A 9290-nucleotide genomic window follows, 5' to 3' on the forward strand; every position below is an offset into this window, starting at 1 on the left:
TTACCCACCGCTAACTCTCTGACTACTCTTTTATCAACGAAAAGTTGGATTAAACATCATATTATAACGCCCCAACGGTTGAAAGGGCTAACATATTCAGTGCCGGGTTTCGATCCCGCGACACGCAGGTTGTAAGTCATGTGCCCTACCTAGGCCTGAGCTTTTAAGAGCGAATTTCATATAAAATATATTTCACAATCACATTGAAAATGAGGAGAAAGTTGATTCCTATAATGTGCATCTTTCACGAAATAAATATATATATAGTTCAATTTGAGAACTGTTTCTCGGTGGCTCAGCGGTAACTTTGAGGGCTTATAACGCTACAAATCGATTTGCGATATCCACGGATAGCCCCATTAGATATGCCTGTGCTTAACAACAAGTAAACAAAATTTCAGAATTAAATTCTCTCTTGTATTGTCCCCCGTTGAGACAGAGATAAGTCCACGGACTTGCAATGCTAAAATCCGGGGTTCGAATCTCCGTACTGGAAACATTAGTTAGCCCAATGTGACTTTGCTCTAACAAACTCCATTGTATTAAGTTTAGATATAATAAATTTAGCGAATTGTTAACATGTTGAAGTGTGTTTATCATAGAAATCCAATTTGCAGCTCAGTAAAAAGAAACAAAAAAGTAACATATCTTTAAAAGTATTATCGAGGGAAAATCGTCTGATGAGTTTCAGAAGCTTAGGTTTACAACAGTTTGTTTGTTTGAAGTTAAGCACAAAGCTACACAATGGACTAGCTGTGCTCTGCCCACCACGGGTTTTGAAACCCGTTTTCGGGCGTTGTGAGTCCGCAGACATACCGCTGTGCCACTAACAGATGAGAACTTATCGTGTTGCCGAGCAGCATAATGTTGTTGTCGTGGTATGATTAAGAATATATCTACCACCATTCGATACGAAATCTTATGTATTATCATGACTCTTTAAGATATAAAAGCGCGCGCGCGCACACACACACACACATATATGTATATATATAGAGAGAGAAAGATAACGGGTTATCTTTTTGACACTGCATCATGTTGCTACGTTTTGTACGTGTCTCTTCTCATGAGCATTTTCAGTGTTAAAATTATCCTTATAAACAAAAAAAAATCGTTGCGAAAATTTTTTTTGCGTTTATAGCTTCACCAAGACTTTCCCCGAGCAAAACTTAAATGCCAAATACATATAGTAACAGAGAAAACGAAAGGAAGACATACGTGAACTCAGAGAAAACTTACAAACAAAACTCCCCTTTTTCTCAACAAAGCACGTAGGTTTCTACAGCTTTTAAATGGGTCTTAGTTTCTAACGGCTATTTTAGAAATTAGTAAGTTCAATAAGTAATTTTCGAGAAATTCCAACATGAAACCTTTATTTAGCTTTAACCAAACCAAAATCAACATTTCAATATTCATTTTCAGTACTTGTAACCTATATATATTAAAATTTAAAAGCCTTTTTCAAGCTTGTAGTAAACGGCATTACGTTTTCCAAGTAAAATACATAAGACCAAAATGAGAAAGGAAACAACGGCCTGATCATTTCTCTGAAACTCGCCTGTACCCAAGATATCACGTATTTATATTTCTGTGCGATGAGAACTGTTATTCATGAATTAAAGGCCCGGCATGGCCAGGTGGTTAGGACGCTCTACTCGCAATTTGAGGGTTGCGGGTTCGAATCCCCGTCACACCAAACATGATCGCCCTTTCAGCCGTGGGGGCGTTATAATGTAACGGTCAATCCCACTATCCGTTGGTAAAAAGTAGCCCAAGAGTTGGCGGTGGGTGGTGATGACTAGCTGCCTTCCCTCTAGTCTTACACTGCTAAATTAGGGACGGCTAGCGCAGATAGCCCTCGTGTAGCTTTGCGCGAAATTCAAAAATAAACAAACAAAGATCTAAAATACTTGCTTATCAGATGTATCTATATTACTTGAAATGTTTCTATTAAAAAGTACGTATCAAGTATTAAAAACTGATAATTTTAATACTTTCAATTGCTTATCTGGCTTAGCGGTCTATAATATCAAATGTTTTCAATGCTTAATACTGTATTTTTCTTCGAACCTACAAGTTTTAAAATATTCTGATTTTTCCAAGACAGATCATTATAAATATTGATATTTGAATTTCTTCTGCCACAATGATCTAACCATTTTCTGATACCATGAACTTGTCTTCTTTTAGTACAAAGTCCTAGCCTATTTCTGTTACGATCATCTAGTCTTCTGACTTGAAGATCTGCTTTGATTTTGTTTTTAATAGGTTTACCTAGCCTATTTCTGTTACGACCATCTTGTCTTCTGGCCGTTTTGACCTGTTTCGGTTTGTTTTTTAACAGTATGACCTTGCCTTCTTTTTTGTACAACGACCTAGTATTCTAGCATGATGACCTGTTTTTAACAGAATGACCTGGCATTTTTCTGGTACAACGACCTAGCTGAAGAATGGCAAGTTATCATGTTAGAAAAACAAAAACAAAACACGCTATCATGCCAGAAGACTAGGTCGTTGTACCAGAAAAATGCCAGGTCATTCTGTTAAAGATAAAACAGGTCATCATGCTAAATTTCATGATGTCGTGCTCTTCTTCTGGCGCGTTTAACTGGTCTTTTTTTCGTATTATTACCTAACCTTATTATGGTATAATAATCAGGTATTTTTCTGGTAGTGTGACCTAAACCTTCTTTAAGCCCTTAGACTTGGTATTTTGGAACGACGTCCCCTGGCACTATAGCACGGCCTTCTTCTACAACAATGATTTGTTCTTAGACTGACATAACAATCTGTTGGCATTTATTTTTGTCTATCAGCTTGTTTGAAGTTAAAACAAAGATTGAAATATCCTGATAACAAGCAAAAATCAAACATGTAATACTGAAGAAACAAACCAACACCTTAACACTCTGTTACTTCCTAAAACAAAGAAAGTTTGTGTGCGTGACTACATGAGAATTAATCTAAACTAACAATTAAACGAGAATTAGGAGCCTACACGCGCTCTCAACTGAATATAATAACTTAAGCAAAAAAACGTGATTACCCTTTTTTTTCAAATTATTTAAGAAATGTTTTGCTCCAGTAGTTTTAAATATGCAGTATATTTTCAGTGACTATATAAAAAGTGCAATTAATTTAAAATTTAAAGAAAACGTACACATGTCTAGTTTTTAATCCCCATAGTCAACGATCGAAATTCACGTTCTATATATTTACATTTTCACAATTGAAGATGTAGTGACAGCGCACTTATCTTCTTGTTAAGTGTTCGTTCTCTTAGTTTAAATGCAAAGAACTTTCAGTATGCCAGGGTGGAATTCTTCCCGGAAATAGAAAATGACACAAAAAATAAACTGGAGGAAGGCAATAAATGACAATACGCATGTCATTAGAGAGAGAAAAATTTTCACACTTTCTAAGTAAGGTAATTTAAATTTGGGTAATCTCCGATACATTTATCACACGGTGAAAACTGCAACTTTATTGTGAATATTACCGAATTATTACGTTTCTTTGCGAAAATGACTGTGCACATCCCTCTGTTTACGGTCAACGCATTCTGTAGCTTCATTATTTTGTGGAGAAAATGGCAAATTATTGTTTGAAACTATATATATGACATAAGAAGAAAAATTTTCCTTAACTTGAAGGAAATAGCATATAAATGTTTTGCTCATCCAATGCTGTGAAATAAACATTTTTAATATTCATATATTTTAAAAGTGGTTTTGAAAGGACGATCTTTATGGCCGCCATTTTGTTTCATTACGATCCCTGCTATTAAGTACTACCGTAATTAATTATATCTGCATGAATTTAGGCTGCTTATTTCGAACAAAGAACTTTGTAAGTAACATGTACATAACCAGCAGTTCAGTGGCTCAGTGTTAAATTTGAGGACTTCTAAGGCTGAACATCGGGGGGTCGACCTTTTTGGTAAACACAGCGCAAATAGCCACTCTAAGATGGCGGGCTTTGGTTTTGACTTGCATTCTCAGACATAGATTAAATTTAATAAATGATTATCACGTTGATCTTTCATGAAAATATTCTGTTTTAATGATAATAAACGGAAAAATTGGTAACGATGTATGTTAAGCCTAACGGATGAAGTAACGATGTATGTTAAGCCTAACGGATTAAATAACGATGTATGTTAAGCCTAATGGATGAATCGATTCACCAGCTAAGTAACCTCAGTCAGTTACAAGTTTAATGAAATGTACGGGAGTTCTGTGCACCACGTGGTATGTTTTATATGAAATGTGACTCGACTAAAGGCATCTTTGTTACCTTAGTCTCATTAACTTTATTGTATTTTACGTGACTTGAACGTATTAAAGGTAATATGAAATTTAAGATGATTACTTTCAGTAGCACACATTCTAAACACTATTGCTATATACAAAGCTCCAAACCTGAAGGTACTAAGTAGATAACTGGTTTAACTAAGATAAAGATAGATGAGTGCTAATTAATACATTGAAACGTGGTAACCGTGATCAATATGTTTTACAATCTGTAGGTCAATAATTCGCAAAAATGTGTTCAGTACTTTCGGGCTTTAGGTTTACAAGAGTAATGGTCGAAGCCCAAGAGTTGATAGCGAGTGTTGTTGACTATCTGCATTCCTTCTAGACTATGGAGAGCTCTTTCTTTGTATAGCTTTGTGCGAAAGTTCGAAAACAAACAATCATATACTTATTTATACATTTTTAAGCAAACTGGAATTAGGAAGACAGTAACTAGTACAAAGTTGAGTATAGAAGCAGTAATGTAGCTAGAAATCGTTGTTATTCATTACGAAACGCCAAAGGAGAGCTTGTTTGTTTGAAGTTAAGCACAATGGGCTATCTGTGCTCTGTTCACCACGGGTATCGAAACCCAGTTTCTAGCGTTGTAAGACCGCAGATATACTGGGGAGGAGTCTTAATTATCGCTTTATTTTTCATCTTAAAAAATAAAATAACCAAATTTTTTCACTTTAACGGCCTAGCGGGTTAAAGCGCTCGACTCGCAGTCTGAGGGTCGTGGGTTCGAATCCCCGTCACCGAACATGCTCGTCCTTTCAGCCGTTGGGCGTTATAACGTGACGGTCAATCGCACTATTCGTTGGTAGAAGAGTAGCCCAAGAGTTGGATGTGGGTGGTGTTAACTATCTGCCTTCCCTCTAGTCTGTTTCTTCTAAATTAGGGACGGCTAGCGCAGATAGCCCTCGGGTAGCTTTGCGCGAAATTTAAAACAAAGAAACCTTTTTTATTGTAACTACAAGACGAGTTTAACCTAGGTAGTTATCGAATAATAATTTTAGTTCGCTTTACATACGTATATACACACAACCTACAACTACACCCGAGCGCTAAGTATCCTGAAAAAGCTTTATAGTGTACTATGTTTGTTTGTTTTTCATAGTACTTCAACAGTACTTCTAAAAAACGTAGTACTGATATCTTTCTATATTATCTAGAAATAACGTTGTAATCAGTTTGTTTACACCTTTATAAAGGTTGCTTTTACTATCCGAGCAGATTATGTGCAATCGTATTACAATTAATGTGAAAATAAACTTGTAACATAACTAATGGAACTGACCACGATATACCTAACATAAATGGTTAACTCCTCCATGATGTTCTTAACGGACAAATTCAAGGATCATACGTTTAATTAGTCAGCAATGACGTTTCCATTTCGTTATTGATCTTGCCTGCTGTTACTTATCTTTTGTTTTGTTCGCATACCTCGATTTTTCTATTTCTGACTGCTGATCCTGATATATATATATCTTCAGTTTTTATCCTGATCTTTCAATATTTGACTACTGATCATAATCTTTATGTTTTGGGAGCAGACCCTGATTTTTCTGATTTTTTACTGCTGATCCTTATCCTTGTGACTTGAGTGCTGATCCTGATTTTTCTATATTTGACTGCTGATCCTTCTCTCTAAATCTTGGACTCTGATCCTGATATTACTTTGTTTTACTGCTGATTCTGATATTACTTTGTTTTACTGCTGATTCTGATATTACTTTGTTTTACTGCTGATTCTGATATTACTTTGTTTTACTGCTGATCCTGATATTACTTTGTTTTACTGCTGATTCTGATATTACTTTGTTTTACTGCTGATTCTGATATTTCTGTATTAATTGCTGATACTGATCTTTTATATTTTTTTTACTGTTGATCTTATCTGTATATGTTGGGAGCTGATCCAGACTTCTCTACAGACAAACGCAAAAAAAACGTATTGTGTGTGATGAATATTGCTTAATGTCTACCTCGAGTTGTTATACGTAAACTCGAACGACTAAAATATACCGTTTCGAGTCAAGCTTTAACTACTAAGTCAACCCACGTAAGTCTTACGTGACGTCTAGAGTATGTTGCGGCGAATCTAGCGTAATTTTTCACACCACCCATGAATTTCCTGACGTAATGATGTTCAAGTTAACGTTGACAGGAACAATGATAGTGTGTCTAAAGTTTCGCTGTTGGCTAATACGGTGTTTCTATCGTAGCAACCGGTGATCAACGTGATGGTTGTATGGGTGACTAACTGACGTGAGTAATCATAACTTGTCTGGTGGTATTCTTCAAATTCTTTATAACTGTCTCTTTCTATCCTGAGCTAATAAAATTAATTAATGTACCATATTTACCGAAATATGTAACAAGTACTTCTTTGGAAAATGGTTTTATTGTGCCACAATCTATTATAATTATACTCAGTTTTTGTCTGTCCTGAAAATGCGCGCGCACTTCATTTCAACGGATGTAAATGTATTCTACTCGACACATTGTATAACAACATATTAAAAGTTATCAAAGTTTTTAAAAAGGTTTGACGTTAGGTTGCAGAAAAACAGTATAAGTTTATTTATCGAGTGTATTAAATACAGTAAAATTTAGTAAAAAACGTACACAAGTTCCAGTGTTAATTCATTTCTTTATCGAATATAGGCCGTACTTAATAAAGGCTTAACTAATGTTAGGCTTAAGACAAGTGGACTTATAGATTTTGGTGTCTGAGATTACAATTATTTTGTATTATTCAAGAAGTTTTGTATTTAAAGAGTGCTGTTGAAATAAAGTTACTAAACGGACCGCAAATTTTTTGTGGGTCTCTACTAGTTTAAAATAAATTTTCTCCAATTCACAACTTCTCCGAAAAATAAGATGAACAATGCTGGTATAATATGTTTACAAGCTTGACCCTATAAACGCTTTGTTTAAAAGTACACTTGATGTAACGATCCTTTCTTGTTCGTTATACTGTCGTGGTCACTAGATGCAACGATCTTTTCTTGTTCGAAATACTGTCGTGGTGAAAATAAAAAGACAGTTTTATTTCATAATATGAACTTTTTAATGACTCAATGAAGAAGATATTGAAATATTAATTACTAAAAGTATTCAACTTGCTAATACCAATTTCAAGTATATGAGATCAACAGAAACAAAATGGCGGAAGATTGTCTGTAGAAGGTGCTGTCGAATAAAAAAAGTATTTTGCATATCCAAATACTAAGATTATAAAAATTCATTTTAGCATGTTTAACTGATCTAACTTATCTGGATAATGATTCTATTTGAGTGTTTCAACATTTTTCAGTATTAATTATGAATAAAAAAATCTACTGCTGAAATAGAATATGCCGGAATTTCCTCATCATTTACCTTATCGTCTAATTCACAGTTTTTGAGTATTCGAACTAGTTTTTAACTGAAAATATCGTACCACACTACTTCGTGACATATAAAATATCTAAGTAATACAAGTTAAAGAGGGGCTAAAACACAGGGGTCATTGAGCAGGGATCAAAATGCAAGGGTTAAAGGTCAAGAAACCTATGTGAACATGATGGTACTGTAAATATGATATAATAGGTAAATCTGGACTATTTAGAAGGTGTTTTCGTGTATATGATTTTGTTACATGTTATATGATGCATAAAATTTACTTCATTATTTCTGGGAATAACTTTGGGCTATAGAGGTCACACTGAATTATCAATATATGATTGCGCCTGTCTTGATCCTTTTAAGTTGTCATTTGCTAAATGTATTTATGGCTATAAAGAGTATAACGCAAATCACAAACCTACCTATTGACCTTGTTTACGCCAAAAAACATGAAATAAATCATTGTTATCATCCCTAAAAATAAAAACCAAATGACTAGTTAATATTAAAACATTACAAAAAATATGTGTATATACATCCAATAAGATGATCATTAATAAACATTTTAACATGTTTGATCACTCTAAGAGAATCTCATGTAGGTTATGATTCTATCAAACACCAGTTCTGTTACTGACTTTTACTCAATGATCTTGTCATTTTTCCTTTTGTCTAGTCGCTGCGCTAGCCGTCCCTAATTTAGCAGTGTATGACTAGAGGGAAGGCAGCTAGTCATCAACACCCACCACCAACTCTTGGGCTACTCTTTCATCAACGAATAGTGGGATTGACCGTCACATTATAACGCCTCCACGGCTGAAAGGGCGAGCATGCTTGGTGTGACGGGGATTCGAACCCGCGACCCGTAGATTGCAAGCCGAGCGCCCTAACCAATATTCTAAGAAAGAAAAAACACACGCTAAGTTGCTTTATTTATATAGGGCCATTTTGCATTTTGTTTTAAAACAAATGTATGTGTTCTTACTATATAGAAATTATTACAGCAATTTCATTACAAACACTAATATTTTTGGAAAAAATTAACTTATAACACAACTATAGATGCAACACATCTATTTACAAGATAGCCCTCCTGTAGCTTTGCGCGAAATTCAAACCAAACAAACAAATCTTAGAATATGTCTATGAAATAATATATCTGGAAACCCGGCTCCGTGGCTTAATAGAACTTTTACGGTTGCGTAAGTGAATAGAAAAGAATAGATTTTAGAACATAATGGTATTTTAAGTTGTTAGTCGTTAGGCGGGAAGACCTTGCGCACCTTTTATATAAAGTTACCGACAGTGTAACAGAATGTATATTATGCCCCAACATATATAAAATATGGTCGAAAATTTCATCCTTGTTAATAATCAACTCTCGAAATTACCTAAAAACAAAAGTTAGGAGTTTCTACGTGAATTATTATTGAAATACATTGTGAGAAATACTTCTTTTGTTCCTAGAAGTAAAGTAAAAATACTTTGTTTAAATGATATTTAAACCTTCTTTCATGGTTCATTTGCGTTTGTTTGTTTGTTTTTGAATTTCGCGCAAAGCTACACGAGGGCTATCTGCGCTAGCCGTCCCTAATTTAG

General features: G+C 34.7%; 1 protein-coding gene across 3 annotated transcripts in view; it reads left to right on the forward strand.

Annotated features, from left to right (window-relative positions):
* LOC106459193 (rho GTPase-activating protein 100F-like) overlaps nt 1–9290 on the forward strand; it is an 85693-nt gene that overhangs the window by 34462 nt on the left and 41941 nt on the right. The gene's annotated exons all lie outside the window — the stretch shown is intronic.

The sequence above is a fragment of the Limulus polyphemus genome, unplaced genomic scaffold (genome assembly GCF_000517525.1).
Source record: "Limulus polyphemus unplaced genomic scaffold, Limulus_polyphemus-2.1.2 Scaffold573, whole genome shotgun sequence".
Taxonomy (NCBI): domain Eukaryota; kingdom Metazoa; phylum Arthropoda; class Merostomata; order Xiphosura; family Limulidae; genus Limulus; species Limulus polyphemus.